Genomic DNA, 11,621 nt, shown 5'->3' with positions numbered 1-11,621 from the left:
AGGTTCTGAAGATAAGCTTTAGGAGTCCTGGTGAGGCATTGCACCTTCAATGATAGAAGGAGACACGTGCCCTGCAGATTTGCAGGGGCAAAGAAGAAGAAGACAAGCACTCCAGATAACCCACAGACTTACAGGGGAAAAAAAATTGTTATTCTATGGTTGTTTGTGCAAAAGCCAATTAATACATGAGACTATTACACACCTCTGTGTGAATTCCCATGGAGGCTTGACTCCTCTCTCCAATTGATGACACTGGGAGAAGAATCCTGGAGACGTGTGATTCAGTCCCTTCTGGGGCTCTATTTCAGACCCTGATAGGCCCAGTCGGAACATGTTTCCATTCCTCTACCTATGGTAAGCAAAACTGAGTCAAGAGTCCAGGGCAGGCCCATTAGGCTCTCTTAGAATCTTGGTTTCTCTGTATAACATGGTGTGGAAGTCATGTAGGGCTCTTTTTTTCTTCCAAACATTTATTTAAAATTTTTTTCATTCATTCAGTTAGTTAACATATAGTGTAATATTGGTTTCAGGAGTATAATTTAGTGATTCATCACTTACATATAATACCCACTGTCCATAGGTCATTCACAATTCTTGCATCTGTTGGTTTAAATATCTTCCTCTTAAAGTGGACTTCAAGGTATAAGAGGGCAGGAGAAGTTTAGTTGGAGCCATAGGCCAAAGCTTTTCTAATTGAGCTTTACCAATAAAGCTCGTAGCTTGGCTCCTACTCAGCTCCAATATATGTACTAGTAGGAGTCAGTAGTGTTATAAGCCACAAATTATAAGTGGTAATAGGATCGTTTAATTTGGCGAATAAAAACAACTGACAGAAATTTAAGTATTATCAGTGATCTATTAAGAAAGTTGCTACTGGTAAACATTTTTTCAGGGAATGACCACATTATTTCTGGCAATTTAGCAGAGACAGTTAGTGTTTCCTAAAGCAGTTACTGCTTTCTAAAAAGAATTTCAAACTTTTGTCCCAAAAGTAGGGCCAGAATTTTTAACTCTTCATATTTTTACTGAACTTCCAGTTCTGCTTTCCTTCTCAACCTAATGTTTCATGTTTAGAGGTAACAAACAGCCCAGAATTTAAATGTTTTAATCTTACTAGTGTCCATTTTGTAACATACCTCATGTTTGGAAAACCAGACTCTTGACCATACCTTAATTCAACATCATTTTCATTTCTGCAGAACTGCTTTTCTCATTCAGGAAAAAGACATATGTGGGTGGACCTCAATTAGATAGCTTCAACAATTCTCCAGGCAATGGGCTTTCACAATAGCATTCACTATACCTGTCATCAAATACTGGCACTTATTTGTCTTGCAATGAGAGAATTGCCTTTTATTCTTAACAAGCAGGCAACTGGATCAAAGAGATTAGATTACTCAGGTGAAAAAACAAAGACAAATACATAATGAGATAAACCTCTGTAGTAACTGCCTGGAAGCTTGCCATCTATTTTCCTCTCCATATCTCAAGCTTCAGAAAGACCAGGACTTTGTTTCATTCATCCTAATACTTGGCACCTTAACAGGTGCTCACTTTGTCATTTCTGAATGAGTGATACAGGCTATGTGTGTTTATACTTTATAGTGAAGGTTAATGAGTTAATTCATATAAAAAGCTTAGAGCGGTGTCTGATATTAAGCACTTAATTACAAAACAAGGTAACATTTAGAATAGAGATTAGAAAAGACTTCAAAAATTTGCCTTAAACTGACCCTTAAAAAATAAGGAAAACTAGGCTGGCAATAAGGCTAAGAGTATAGAAAAGTTCTCCAGTCCACTATATGCTAAAATGAATTAATTCCAAATGACATGTATTATTTTATACAGAGAATGATTCTTATTTTAAGTCTAAGGTTATAAGATTAAAGGGATATAATCAAAGCTTGTTCGTTAAATTGAAAGTACCTCCAGATTTATTCAAGTTGGTATCCTTAGGCCTCAGTAGGCACAAGATATTATTTGCTATACTGAATCCATTCTATTGTATGTGTTAATACCACACCAATATAAACATATTTAAGACAAATTTTAAACATACATATTTAACTTTATTTCATCATCATTTAAAGCTTGATTTTATAAAACATAAAAAAATTAGGAGTTCTGTATCACAGGAATTTAAACAGTGGCAATATACATAGCTTTGTAGGTTCGAGTTCTACAACAAATTAAAATCAAATAATTGGAAATGTTTTCAATATGGAAAATATACAAATGAAATAAATGGCAGAGACTTATTATGAGCAATGTTTCATTACTTGCAGATTATCATTAGATAATTTTAGAATCTAAACAAAGACTCTCAATATTCAGACTTCTGTTGCTGTATTTTACATTTAATATCTCCCTACCTATATTCCAGAGTCAAAGTCCTTGACCAAAAGGTCTGATTTAAGAAGGTCTGATTTAGCTTTATGGCAAAAGTTATCCATCTACAGTTACCACTTTCAAGGAATTGACAACAATGCCGATGTGATCTGCTAGTTCCCTTTTGAACAACGTGCAATAATTTATGCCAACCCTGTATAAAGTCATACAGGTATCAAAAAATGGAACAATTATGCACAGTTCAATAGATGTATAATGTTAAGTTTTCCCAGTCTAAAAATTAACCAGTGAAACAAAATTTATCAAGTATAGTTGACTTGGTTTCAGGAAAACCATATCTGAGAACTACAAGTACATCACTGTCCTAATCTCATCCTCAGTCATTGGTGGGAATTTTATAGGCCACCATGCTATTTACTTTGTGGATAGTAGTAGTAAATGAACAAAGATGGACGTCCTCAGAATTGGTAATAAACTGTGGTCCCAACTCTTCCCATTTTTCAGGTACAACCAAATCTTTGTATAAATCAGTAGGTCAAATGACCTTAAATTGGGGATAAGATCATTAAAGTACAATTATTTTTTGAAAGGTACAACTATCCTTCCTGTCTCCCTCACATGTGAGCCACCTATCATGTCAGAAAAGTTAGTTTAGGGATCCCTGGGTGGTGCAGCAGTTTAGCGCCTGCCTTTGGCCCAGAGCGTGATCCTGGAGACCCGGGATCGAATCCCACGTCAGGCTCCCGGTGCATGGAGTCTGCTTTTCCCTCTGCCTATGTCTCTGCCTCTCTCTCTCTCTCTCTCTCTCTGTGTGACTATCATAAATAAATAAAAAATTTTAAAAAGAAAGAAAGAAAAGCTAGTTTAGCTTGATCTCTAATCAGTTATATTAGCTAATTGCTTTTCTTCAATGGAAATTTTAGTACAGAAAATACTGTACTCCTTTTTACTTAATGAAAAACTCAAGTTTTTTATTTTCTTCAAAGAGAAAAGCCATTAAAGATATTTGCAGAAAGCATATAATTAATCACGAGACAGCAGAATCTAAGCCAGAGAAAGAGAATATCTTGGTTCTGTGACCGCTGTATCCCAATGCCCAGAACCATGTCAGGCATACAGTAGGCATTTAGGGTATATCTGATGAATGAAGGAGTAACTAAGCTAGAAAAGAAAGACACGGTTATACCTGTAAGTCTTAATTATATACAAGGAAATGTGTAGAAAATAAAAATAATGGAAGAAATTACATCAAAATATTTATCAGGAAACTTTCATTCCTGTAGGAAACTTTCATTCTTTTCCTATTCAGCACTTGCAAATAAAATGCAACCAGCATTACTTTAGATTCATGACGTTTTTCTCACTTATATACCATGACATGGATAATTAAGAAAAAATTCAACAAAACTGTTAATTCTTAAATACCTTAGTCTTTCCACAACAAATCTGAACCAACATGAAGTCACATAATACTTACAAGAGACTTCCAACAGTGGCAGAAACGTCACGGTAGCTGTGATCTGTCGGATTACAGAGCGGATCTCATCCTGGATGGCCTTCTGAGACTTTTCTCTGGGTGTGCTACTGAAGAAACCAAATGAGTTGATTCATTTTAAGTTTTAACAAGTTATTTAAAACACTGGTAAGATTATTTGTTTGATTAAATGCTTCAAAACTCAAATTAAGTAATGCATTCAAAAGGAGTTTTTAAAAAATGATCATAATTTCATTTATTATTCAGGGTTTTAAGGCTGATCTTAGTATGAGGCCATTAAATAACAGATGACTAGAAAACCTGCCAAGTGCTTCAAGTCAGGAAACATTCAGCATATTGTAAAATAAAGATAACAATTAGTATCTAAGATCTTTAATTGGCATAATCATTTTGGCATTTTTAGGAATACCTAAATGTCTAATTCTGTAGTGCTTCAAAGAAGATGTTATATCAAGTTGTTTTTATAATTAAATATTTTCTAAAATAGACCAAAGGCTTCAGGAACAAACTACATTTCATTATGAGAGAGAGTTCTGAGTTTACAGGTAAGCATGCCTAGGACAATGCTAAGAATTAGCATATAATAAGGGGCATTTCCCATCCAGAGGATCTAAGAACTTCAGTTCAGAGTGTCTTAGGAAGCTCACAGCATTAAATGAAATACAGTAGAGCTGCATATCAAGCTAGGAGAAAGTCTAGGATAATACTTCATGGTTAAAAGTACCTTGACACAATCCATTTAATGGCCCACCTAATACATCATGTGTAGCTTACATATAGCACCATAAATGCTAAAGGTTGAAATTTATGGATTTTAGACTAAGGGCAATTATGTTAAAAGTACACTATACAAGTCCATAATAGGCACGACTCTTTTGTGAGCACAGTTTGTGAGTCTAATTCTTCTCCACAGGAGATGAAAGATCGAATCTAACATAGTTAGAAACAAACTACCTTATACGAAGTGAGTTTAATATAGTTAGAACTCATTTAGTCAAGAAAACAAGTTTTGGGAAAAAGAATCTATGAAAGTGGAAGCAATTTAATTCATACTTACCTGTCATCTTTTGCAGTCTTGTCGCACTCATTATCAAAATGCCACCTTTCAAGGACTTCACCGCTTTCAATATTTGATATGGCTACCACCAGTTTCTGAACTGAACACTTGTATAACCAATCTGCAGTACATAACAAGGCACCTTTTTTGGTTCACTGCACTACAAAGTAACTCTTCCCAGGTCTCACTTTCTACCCTTAGCAAATCCTACCACTGGTATTTTGGAACTCCTCCAACCTGTACAGGAAACTTGCCTCACAATAACCTAGCTCCCATTTTCCAATTCTCAGTATCTGTACCAGATGTAGTTAGTACTGAATGCTAAGGACAGAGTAGTGAACATGCAGTATACTCTAATCCAAGGTAAACTGCAGAAGATGAGCATTAATCTAATCACTGCAGCAATAAATATAAAATTTTAATTGTAATAAATACTAAGAAGGTGCAGTATGTGATCCAATGAGAGAATATAGGAAAATTTGACTCAGGGAATTCTCACTTGACTTCAGTTCTACAAGTAAATACCATTAAATATGCAAAACGATACAGAAAAGGGTACAGGTCTTAAATACTGAAAAGCAAAAAGTATCTGACCAGAGGATTGAAAGGGTAATACAAATACAATTAAGAAAGGGAGAATTAACAAGGTCAGTTTGTGCAAGATACATAGGGGTCAGACCACACAAGGCCACATGGGCTAAATTAAAGAACTTATACTTCAAGAACCAGGGAAGTCATTACTGTGTCTGAAGTAGGGTGTGATGTGATTAAACTTCTATTTCAGAACTATCCTTTTGGCTGTGATGTGTGGAAAGTAGAGTGGAAGTAAAGAGAGGATCTAGGGATGCTAATTGATTAGTAATTCAAGCAAGAGGTACTGAAGGCGTAAGGAAGGATAAATTGGTAGAGATGGATCATTATAGGTAGAGTCCAGAGATTTCATGGTTAAAATTGTTAAGATTTATTGGATACTTATGAGACTAAGGAAGAAGAAATACTCAGGGATAGTTTCCAACTTTCTGGTTTATACCACTGGTTGGAAGGTTGATCCATTCATTGAGAGAAAGAGAATGGAAATGAGACATGATGCTTACAGTTGTTTTTTTTCTTTTGTTTTGTTTTGTTTCTTAAGGTTTTCTTTTTCTTCTTCTCTTTTAAAGATTTTATTTATTTATTCATGAGAGAGAGAGAGAGAGAGGCATAGAGAGAGAGGCAGAGACACAGGCAGAGGGAGAAGCAGGCTCCATGCAGGGAGCCTGATGTAGGACTCCATCCCGGGTCTCCAGGATCATGCCCTGGGCTGAAGGCAGTGCTAAACTGCTGAGCCACCTGGGCTGCTCTAAGGTTTTATTTCTAAGTAATCTCCACACCCAATGTGGGGCGGGAACTTACAACCCAAGATCAAGAGTTGCATGCTGACTGAGCTAGCCAGGACACCCTTAAATTTAGTTTTCAAGTATCACTAGGATAGCCACATGTGGATATCAAGGGAGTCACTATATGAGCAAAGACAAGACTTGGGTTGGATGTATGTTTGTGAGTCAACTACACAAAGATTGTTAGTGATGTTATGTATGTGTCAGAAATCATCTTAGAGACTATAGTAAGAGGGCCTCATAATGAGCCGTGAATTAATCTTGGAACTTGGGATAATATACTCAAGAATACACAGTTGTTGTTTTTTTTTTAAGAGACAAAAACAATCTTGTAATAGTTAGGGCTTCTGGGCCACCTAGGTCTCTTGCGTAGTCTTTTAAAAACTAGCCTTTAAAAATCTGAAAACATTCTTAGTTTGCAGATAGTATAAATATAGGCCACTTGCTGGATATGGGGGGGTCAGTCTTGCTGACCCCTTGACAAAAATCAACTTTTTCTCAATTTTGCTTTGAAAAGGAAGAGATTGGGGAATCACTTAAAGATCTGGGGTGGGAGGAAAGATTTTTCTTTTAAAACTGAAGACAGATGAAACCAATGAAAATATCTCAAAGAAGTCAGAAATACCAGAGAAGAACTAGGGTAAAGTCCTTAAGAAGGCTAGAAGGATGGGGATCAAAGAGATCAAACAATTTGCCTCTAAGAAGAGCAATTCCTCCATTCTCACTAAAATAAAAGGGACAAATTAAATAGGAAGGTCTACATACAACTGAAGTGAAATGTCATCAGTGTAGTCTTAAAGGAGACAACCTAAAAGCCAGTAGCTTAGGCAGGCCTTGCTTCTTCATCAAATTAAGGTGACATAGATTCTTAGTTACTTTTACGTTTCAGGCTAAGTAATCTGAGTATAGCCCTGGGTGATTTAGCCCTCAAGATGATAAAAATACAATTAATAGAATTTTAAAAATAAAACCTCTTGAAACAACATATATATGACTCAGGAATTAAAAAAAATTACTGTAATTTTTTTTGGAACTAGTTTTGGAAGGTCAAATGAGGACCCAGGGAGAAACATCCTATAACACACAAAAATTAGAAGTGAGAATCCTAAGTAGAGAAAAACGTGGGGGGAAAGAAGACAGAATAGATGGAGAACAAGTATTCATTCAACAAGTATTCAGTAATTTTTTGAGCTAAGAAAAAACAATGAGTGTTCAGATAGAAATGGCTATCTTACACGCAGGATTTTAACAAAGACAAGTGAAGACAGTAAGACATTAAAAAACTTTATTGGTGATCCTCTCAATAGATGCAGAGAAAGCATTTGACAAAATACAGCGTCCATCCTGATCAAAACTCTTCAGAGTGTAGGGATAGAGGGAACATTCCTCAGCATCTTAAAAGCCATGTACGAAAAGCCCACAGCAAATATCACTCTCAATGGGGAAGCACTGGGAACCTTTCCCCTAAGATCAGCAACAAGACAGGGATGTCCACTCTCACCACTGCTATTCAACATAGTACTGGAAATCCTAGCCTCAGCAATCAGGCAACAAAAAGAAATAAAAGGCATTCAAATTGGCAAAGAAGAAGTCAAACTCTCTTCACCGATGACATGATACTCTACATAGAAAACCCAAAAGCCTCCACCCCAAGATTGCTGGAACTCATACAGCAATTTGGCAGTGTGGCAGGATACAAAATCAATGCCCAGAAGTCAGTGGCATTTCCATACACTAACAATGAGACTGAAGAAAGAGAAATTAAGGAGTCAATCCCATTTACAATTGCACCTAAAAGCATAAGATACCTAGGAAGAAACCTAACCAAAGAGGTAAAGGATCTATACCCTAAAAGTATAGAACACTTCTGAAAGAAATTGAAGAAGACACAAAGAGATGGAAAAATATTCCACGCTCATGGATTGGCAGAATTAATATTGTGAAAATGTCAATGTTACCCAGGGCAATGTACACATTTAATGCAATCCCTATCAAAATACCATGGACTTTCTTCAGAGAGTTAGAACAAATTATTTTAAGATTTGTGTGGAATCAGAAAAGACCCCGAATAGCCAGGGGGATTTTAAAAAAGAAAACCATAGCTGGGGGCATCACAATGCCAGATTTCAGGTTGTACTACAAAGCTGTGGTCATCAAAACAGTGTGGTACTGGCACAAAAACAGACACATAGATCAATGGAACAGAACAGAGAACCCAGAAGTGGACCCTAAACTTTATGGTCAACTAATATTTGATAAAGGAGGAAAGACTATCCATTGGAAGAAAGACAGTCTCTTCAATAAATGGTGCTGGGAAAATTGGACATCCACATGCAGAAGAATGAAACTAGACCACTCTCTTTCACCACACACAAAGATAAACTCAAAATGGATGAAAGATCTAAATGTGAGACAAGATTCCATCAAATCCTAGAGAACACAGGCAACACCCTTTTTGAACTTGGCCACAGTAACTTCTTGCAAGATATATCCATGAAGGCAAAAGAAAGAAAAGCAAAAATGAACTATTGGGACTTCATCAAGATAAGAAGCTTTTGCACAGCAGAGGATACAGTCAACAAAACTAAAAGACAACCTACAGAATGGGAGAAAATATTTGCAAATGATGTATCAGATAAAGGGCTAGTTTCCAAGATCTATAAAGAACTTATTAAACTCAACACCAAAGAAACAAACAATCCAATCATGAAATGGGCAAAAGACATGAGCAGAAATCTCACAGAGGAAGACATAGACATGGCAAACATGCCCATGAGAAAGTGCTCTGTATCACTTGCCATCAGGGAAAGATAAATCAAAACCACAATGAGATACCACCTCACACCAGTGAGAATGGGGAAAATTAACAAAGCAGGAAACCACAAATGTTGGAGAGGATGTGGAGAAAGGGGGACCCTCCTGCACTGTTGGTGGGAATGTGAACTGGTGCAGCCACTCTGGAAAACTGTGTGGAGGTTCCTCAAAGAGCTAAAAATAGATCTGCCCTACGACCCAGCAATTGCACTGCTGGGATTTACCCCAAAGATACAGATGCAGTGAAAAGCTGGGACACCTGCACCCCGATGTTTCTAGCAGCAATGTCCACAATAGCCAAACTGTAGAAGGAGCCTCGGTGTCCATTGAAAGATGAATGGATAAAGAAGATGTGGTTTATGTATACAATGGAATATTCCTCAGCCATTAGAAACGACAAATACCCACCATTTGCTTCGACGTGGATGGAACTGGAGGGTATTATGCTGAGTGAAATAAGTCAATCAGAGAAGGACAAACATTATATGGTCTCATTCATTTGGGGAATATAAAAAATAGTGAAAGGGAATAAAGGGGAAAGGAGAAAAAATGAGTGGGAAATATCAGAAAGGGAGACCGAACATGAAGACTCCTAACTCTGGGAAACGAACTAGGGGTGGTGGAAGGGGAGGTCGGCGGGGGGCTGGGGTGACTGGCTGATGGGCACTGAGGGAGGCACTTGACAGGATGAGCACTGGGTGTTATTCTATATGTTGGCAAATTGAACACCAATAAAAAATAAATTTATAATAATAAAAAAAAACTTTATTGGGTACTCTATTAGTAGTATTTTCTTTTTTTTAAGTTTAGTTCCCAGGCTGGATCCAATTTCATTTTCTTTTATCTTAAAATAATGACGGTTTTAAACTCCAGGCAGCTATAGAAAATATATCGTGTTAGAAATATGTAGTGGATTTCTCTCCAATAATAAACATCATCATAGTTATGTAAAATTCCAACTTGTTCCACCTGGCTACACGAACTGCAAAAATCACTTCAAAAGGAGTTGATTGAGATTGTTTTGTGAAGCCAGATCAGATTCCTAATATCAACGTATTTAACCGACTCAGAATGTGATAGGGAAGAGTGGAGTTTCTTTCACTTTATTATTTCCTTCCTTCCGATGGAGAATCGCTATATTTGAGATTGCAGTGTTTTACACCTCTTTGTATAGAGCTGAAAAATGAACACCAAGATGCCAGAAAGTACGGGTCCAAGAAGGCCTGCGAAACTCAAATTGGTTTTCAACAATTAAATACCTTTCACTTGTTCCACTACATTACTGAGTTATTTTATGAGCTCAGGATCTGTTGTTATAAGCAAGGTGAGTCCGTATTTCTGCGCTCTGGTAGAGGTTTCAGGTGGCCACACTGATATAAAATGCTGTTGATGCCAAATGCTGAAAACAAAAGGAATGTCAAAGTTATTTCCACTTTGTAACTCTGGAAAATAAAACCTATTTAGATGTGGCTGCGGTTTCATTCATGGCATCAAACTGAAAAAGCCTAAATTGTGCGTTTGTGGGTGTCTCGCTGAAAGCAGAGTAGGTGAAAAGTGCCACTGAAAATCCTTAAAAATGTTGCTTCTAAATCAAAAGAACACGATACGTGCTTTTATGCGGAAATAAAAATGCCAAACTGCATTAACCTAGCGTCAAAGTAGACCTACAAGCTCACCGTAATGCAAGCCCCAATTCAGGTTATGTGATCACAGGGTGTCCAAATAGGCTTTTGCGTCTGGATTAGCAATTGACTGATTAACCGGTCCAATGCTCCAGAGCAAGCTTCTCCCTCACTTTTCCCTCCTCTTCTCCTGCCAGAGTCTATCAGAGGGTGCAAACATGGCCTGGTCCAGGACAGAGTTTCCTAAATCCAGTCCATCGCCCTCAGTGCCGGAATCAAAGCTTGGTGGATGGGCTGTGCAAAATGTACTGGGGCTCCACCCGCTCGGGGCGGTGCCGGCCGGCCGGGCTGGGAAGCCTGTGGGATCCGCAGTTTAAAGCAAGGCTGCTGGGAGGGGCCGGCGCGAGGCAGGCCTGGGCAGCACCTGGGCTTCCCGCTGCCCCAGGAGCAAGGCGCCTAGATTAGATTCTCCAGCCAGGCGGGCGCTGGAGCAGAGCCGCCCCACCGCCACCCCCGCCCCCGCCTCCGTGGCCCCGGGCCTCCAGGGCCGCCGGGCCTCAGCTCTCCCCGCCCTCTGGCCTGCGGGAGCGGGACTTGCAGAAGAACTCGGCCACGATGTCCGCGCTCCCGCGCAGGGCGATGCCTTGCTCGCGGGACAGCTGCAGCGCCATGACCAGGCCTAGGGACGAGGGAGCGCGCTGCTACCCGGCAGGCGGCGACCACACGGGCTCCACCGGTTCCCGCCACTCGTTTGGAAAGTAACGACGCTGCTCCCCGGGGCCTTCCGCGCAGGCGCGACGAGCCTCTCAGCCCGCCCAGCGCCAGTCTCCCTGCTCGCCGGAGGGGGGGCGCCTCGCGCAGGCGCAGTGGGTAGGCGTGGTCAGGCACTTCCGGGTTGTCGGGCTCCG

General features: G+C 39.0%; 1 long non-coding RNA gene across 1 annotated transcript; it reads right to left on the bottom strand.

Annotated features, from left to right (window-relative positions):
- Positions 1–3,708: 3,708 nt before the first annotated feature.
- LOC140593700 (uncharacterized) lies at positions 3,709–11,179 on the bottom strand. Its single transcript, XR_012001009.1, has 3 exons — positions 10,351–11,179; positions 4,902–5,022; positions 3,709–3,930 (listed from the first exon to the last, which is right to left on the bottom strand). It is a non-coding gene; the product is annotated as an uncharacterized lncRNA (long non-coding RNA).
- Positions 11,180–11,621: the final 442 nt, after the last annotated feature.

Source organism: Vulpes vulpes, chromosome 4 (assembly GCF_048418805.1).
Source record: "Vulpes vulpes isolate BD-2025 chromosome 4, VulVul3, whole genome shotgun sequence".
In the NCBI taxonomy this organism is placed as follows: domain Eukaryota; kingdom Metazoa; phylum Chordata; class Mammalia; order Carnivora; family Canidae; genus Vulpes; species Vulpes vulpes.
This window is presented reverse-complemented; position numbering and strand designations above follow the sequence as displayed.